This window comes from Corythoichthys intestinalis, chromosome 9 (genome assembly GCF_030265065.1).
Source record: "Corythoichthys intestinalis isolate RoL2023-P3 chromosome 9, ASM3026506v1, whole genome shotgun sequence".
NCBI lineage: Eukaryota > Metazoa > Chordata > Actinopteri > Syngnathiformes > Syngnathidae > Corythoichthys > Corythoichthys intestinalis.
Window position 1 is genome coordinate 25357544 of NC_080403.1, and position 6083 is coordinate 25363626.

Below are 6083 nucleotides of genomic sequence, written 5' to 3' on the forward strand. Positions count from 1 at the left end.
CTTTTATTGCGATTGAATGATTTAGACACAAATATCCTACCCCTAATATGGCTCAAACACAAAAAGGATTGCTTCAATCAAAGAAAACAGTTGGAAAAAAAAATAAAGTGTTCAAATGCGATTTCTGAGTCTCAAATATTTTTTCACATTCAAACCTTTTTTTCTCCGATTGAATTTTTAAAAATTTTTTGGTTGAAGTGATTTTTCTTTTGAAAATATATATTTTTTTTGTTTGAAGCAACTTATTTTTTGATTGAATAATAAAGACACATCCTAGCCAAAATGTGGTCCAAACGCAAAATTACATGACTTCAATCAAAAATGTTGTTTCAATCAAAAAATCTTGACTTAAATCAGAAAAAAAAAAAATTTAATCAAAGAAAAATAGTTTTCAAATATATTTTTGGGAGTTTCAAATATATTTTTGCATTCAAACACATTTTTTTTTTTGATTGAAGTGACTTTATCTTCGATTGAAAATATATATTTTGATTTTTTTTTGATTGAATAATAAAGACACAAATCTACCTCCATAAAAATACATACAAAAGTGGAGGACACTTCTCTCTAAGCAGCTTCCTGCTCGAATTTTGCAGGTTAGCAAATTCACACAGTTTAATGTTATGCAAACTCTGATTTCAGGTTCTAGCAAAATTTCAGAAGCAAAATTAGTGGTGTGTTTCCCACCTCCATAACATTGACGTCTTTTTACAATACTTACAGTGGCTGCTGCTGGATGAAAAAAAAAAAAAAAAACTTCTAATATCCCTCCCTTTGAAGGGGGCGGATGAGGTGGCATGTTGGCAACATTGGCTGATGACTAGAACCACCCCATTCATACAATCCCGACAGAAATACATGTCAATATGCCGCCTTCTCCGCCCCCTTAGAAGAGGAGGGATATCAGAAGGTTTTTTTTTCAGCCAGCAGCAGCAGCAGCAGCCTCTTTAAATAATGTAAAAAGAGCCAATGTTGTGGAGGTGGGGAACATGCCACTAATTTTTTTACTGGAAGTCCGCCCTGCATCAGAGCATAACATTAAACTGTGTGAACTTGCTAACCGGTAAAAGTCGAATAGAACAGTGTTTTTCAACCGGTGTGCCGCACCACACTATTGTGCCGTGAGAGATCGTCAGGTGTGCCGCAAGAAGTTATCCAATATCGATTTTTTTTTTTTTTTTTTTTGACGTCGTCAGCCGGAGTTTGTAACAGTCACCTCCTTAAATGGTGTTCCTCCCGACATCCACCACGCGGTGGCGCTGCTTTATTTACATTGAATATGTTCTTCTTCTGTTGCTGCTTACGCTTATGTTGGAGTTAATCTGCGAACGCGTGTGTGCGAACCACTGAGCTCCCAAGTGGCGAGTGGTCAAGGTGGTTTTATTATTATATAATAAATCCATTATATAATAAATGTGCATAAGTGGAAGCTTCTCCCCTTTTTGTTACGTTTATGCACGCATCCTACCTACCACGTGTTACAAGTAGCAGTAGGAAAGGAGTACGTAGGTAGAAGGTTGCGGTCGTGTGCAAATGAGCAATGTATTGCTCGTGTCGCGTTCAAGAACTGCTCAGATTTCTAGCCATTATCCATCTCGCTGCCTGCGAAAATGTGGATCCCAGCACGTCTACTGTACATCATTTGATTAGAGTCGTCAAGTGTCAATATACATGAAAGTGTCCTTTCCATTTCATCCATATGTGAGACCGTAAATCCTCCCCCTGTGTTTTATTCCAACACATAGTTGAGGACAGCAAGGTAGCTGATGGCTAGAAATCCGAGCAGTTCTTGAACGTGACGCGAGCAGTTGCATTTGCTCTCGTTTCAAAAGTCGCTATTTGTTCGCCTACATTAAAACAGAGAAAAAAGGCAACTTTTTTTTTTAGAAACACTACAAAGGTAAACGAGCAAGCCCTCAAAGCCAGTTACTTTGTTGCTAAACTTTTCGCTGAATCCAAAAAGACACTACCTACCTGCAAAGCCATTGTCAGTGAGATGCTTGCCCCTGATGCGATTACAGACATTTCTAAAGTCCCCCTGTCTGACAATTCTGAGCTTTTCAAGCCTAACTGCTATTCAAAAAAAATATTTTTTCTTTTAAATGAGCTGTTAAAGATTCCTGCCAGGATATCGACTTTGTGTTAATCCATATATAATTAAAATGTATTTTCTACATTTAAAATATATATATTATATATATATTTGCAGCCTATACACATTTTTAACCCCCCCCCCCCTTATAAAAACACAAAAATACAACCACTGTAAATTTCCTTTATATGAAGCAAGGATTTTGAAAAATGACTTTATCCCTATGAAAATAATTTCACTTTTTTCATTTTTAGTAACCAGCAATTTTTGAGAAACGTATCCAATCTGTTTGGTCTTATTAATGTCCCGTCCCCAGCAAAACGTATACATTTATGCAGGGGCGCCGTATAGGGGGGAAAAGTGGTACTGATTCTAAGGGCCCATGGCCTGAGGGGGCCCACAAAGAAAATTAGAGCATTAGGTAATCGTTTGCAAATTTAAATATTAATCATTATAATTTTAAAAGGTATAAAACGAAGGGCTTCTTTTTCTTGTTTTGTTTTTGGCAAAAAGTAAACATCCAGAGAGCATATGTATTGCCAGCAACCCCCCCCCCCCCCCGCGTATTTTCATTAATTGGTTTCGTCCGCCCTTCCTTTGATCAGACCGCGCGCAGGCTGAGCAGCGGTGCACATTTACACCAGTCAATGACTCTGAGTATTGTGTAGAGGGGTAGAAAAGGCCAACAGGATGTGAAAAAGTACTTCACAAAGGAAGGTTGGTGTAAATTGTGTCAGTGTAGTGCTGAAAATTAACCTGTTATTTTAGCTCACGCGACGTCTATTAGAAAGCTCAGAAGCAGGTCCCAGCTCACTCCGTAAGAAATACGGGATTTTCCCGACCTCAGTGAGCGACATTGACCAATTCAAGAACATGAATTCCAAATAATGACAGCATTTTTTGGTATCATACAGATGTTGAAAGTTGGTGTGGATTTTTTTTAATCTGGTTGAATCCAGTTTGTCAAGAATTTATTGAATTTAGTTTGTCATCAATTAAATTTAGTTAGTTAACAAGGAAGGGACCTGGCTTCGGAGCTGTAGCCTATAGACCCTACTCACGTGACGTCACAGCCACGCCCCCGCGCCATGTTGTCCGGATACTAGTCATGTTAATGCATTAGCGCTTCGTAAATTCCTCCTATTATGGCGTGTTTTTCTGCTCGTTAACATTAATAATCAAAATGGTGAAGTCGTGTGTGGCGGTCGGTTGCAAAAACAGAGAAGATAGACGGAGAGACTTGAATTTTTACCGTATTCCGAGAGACCCGAAGAGGAGACAGAGATTGACTGCTGCAATTCGACGAGAAAACTGGGCTCCAAACGACTACCACAGATTATGTAGTAGTCATTTTATATCTGGTAAGATGCATTTAATATATATTTAGAGGGTTTTGGGCTGACAACCACAATTAAGATCATTGCTAGGCTAATCACCGACAACATACACTCAAACGTTGTGAATGAACTACCTGAAAATATATAATTATAAGGGGATAATCAGACAGTTGTCATACAATTAATTTACAATTTCACTATTGAGGTCAAAAGCCAAAAAATAAATTCAACTAGGGACAATCTGGAGTAGTGCTATCGCACTTCATATTTATTACGTATTATATATGTATATAGTGAGAGTGCTATCGCTAAACCATATAAACATTAAAAGCCCTAGCTCCATTGACAAATGATATGAAATACATTAGACTTGACAGTGGATGTTAGCAAGAACAAAAGATTTTGAATTGAAAATTTCTTAACTCACCTTCCGAGCACAAGATTCCTGCCGAATTTTCGTGTACGAGGACATGTTTCACCCAACCAGCAACGTAGCATTTATAAGCCTCCAAGCTCTTAAAGTTTTTCAAACTTTCGTGAGAATAGGCTGATTTTGTGTGGACAAGATAGTTGTAAATATCAGGATATCAGATGTCAGGCGAAGCCAGCGGGTCGAAAAACATCGATTTAGGCATCAAATACGGATCTGGCGAATGGATAAACTGAAGCTTTTCCACTTAACGCCTTTTATGCAACGGATCCAATGAGTTTACAGCGTCAGATAACACCGGGGCTTCCATGAATTGCTCTATAACTTGCTCGACTAATTGAAAACAATGAGAATAGGTCTGAAAAAGAAGTACAATATGGCAGCCGGAAACAGCGACACGCCCATTTTGTGACGTAGGTGAGTAGGGTCTATAGCCTATAGTGGAGATTGTAAGTTTTCAAATGGGGCTAAGCCTACTCCATAATGAAATACTGTAATTGTTTGCGAGCTAGTGTTTGCTCCACTTTTAGCTTACATTTAATTAGTACAGCAGGTTAACCCTTTCGCAAGCTCTCCACACCAAAACAGTTGTCTCTGCCCTCGCCTGTTGTAATAGGCACAAGCACAACTCCTCTTGCTGCGTCTGGCTCAGCAGCCCTGTCTCCTGACACCCTTTATGAGCCAGCCTCATCTTTACTCCCAACTGAAGGAGGTGAGGAATCAACTTGAACACTGCCACACCACACATAAAATATCAGTGGCTAAGAGACAAATAGTAATAAGTAATAATAATAATTATTATTATTAATTAATGATACATAATTAATAATTAAATTAAGATACTAGAATAATATAGAAGATATTGTTATATTTGTCATTTTATGTACACTACAGAGCCAGGACCATCTTCAGTAAGACACCTGAACTCTGTGTATACTGCTACATTCCCCCCTAACTTGTCCTCTCTTGGTCTCCTGAATGCAGTTTTTAAGATGCAGCTGCAAAGCATTTTTGGAGAAGTGTGCATCGCTTTACGAATATTTTGCACACTCCCCGTAACGGTTGCAGGCGGCGAGAGAGCTTTTAGTAAGCTAAAACTCATAAAAAATTATATGAGGTCCACTATGTGTCAGGACAGGCTTTCTAGTCTTGCCATGTTGTCCATTGAAAGTCAGTTGGCTAGGAAGCTAGACTTTAATGATTTGATCACTGACTTTGCTATCAAGAAGGCTCGGCGCTGGGCTCTTGGTGACTAAGGCTGAGCAACCTGCAATCTGCTCGCTTTGTTTGTAATTGTGAGTGTGATTGCTTGTGTGTGTGTGTGTGTATGTGTGGTGTTCGCTTTGTTTGTTATATCATTCTAAAGATTGTTTTTTTGATTGGCGTTAATGTATGCTGTAGTATTGTTAGAATAAAAGTTTGGTTTTAACTTAAGTCATTCATTGTGGTATTTGAGAATATTTCTAATAAAAATATATTTAGATTGTAAAAGATGGGCTTCAGTACATTTCTTAAAGATGATATCAGTCTATTCATTATTGCTCTATACGCTGTATGTTTACATAAATATATTTTCATCTTAAATTAATGCAGAAAATGCACAAATTAGTGTGTAAAGATTCACCAGAATGCAGGAAATTACATAGTTGATACTCTAAATGTGTGTGTGTGTGTCCCGGCACTGGTGGTGGGGCCCAAAGTGATATCTTTTCATGGGGCCCAAAATCCCTGGCAGCGCCCCTGCATTTATGCTGTAATAGCGTCCCTACCAATGTTGACACCAAACCTACGCCCTTGTATAAACCGTTCTGTTCATATCGTTAGAGAACAGAAATTTTTCCTAAAATAGTGAAGCGTTGGACACTTCTAAAACGTACTAATGTTATAGCGCATTTAAATGAATCACACACTTGCCTCCATCTGATGTCTGAAATCCAACACGTCCTGCACTGCAACACAAGATTCGATTGAACGAAAACATTAGTTGAATTGACTTCAAGCAAGTAAGAAATAGTAGTCCAAGTGTGAAGAAACTTAGCAAACACTCACCAGCTTATGTAAGCAAAAAAAAAAAAAAAAAAAAAAAAAATTGCGGACACTGACATTCTGTGACAAAGGAAATGATTGAGTGATGACATAGATTACATAGAAAAACAGCGTTTGCTCTTAGGGTAAAATAACGAAAGCTAGAAATATCATTAATAGCCACACGGTGGCAGTATTG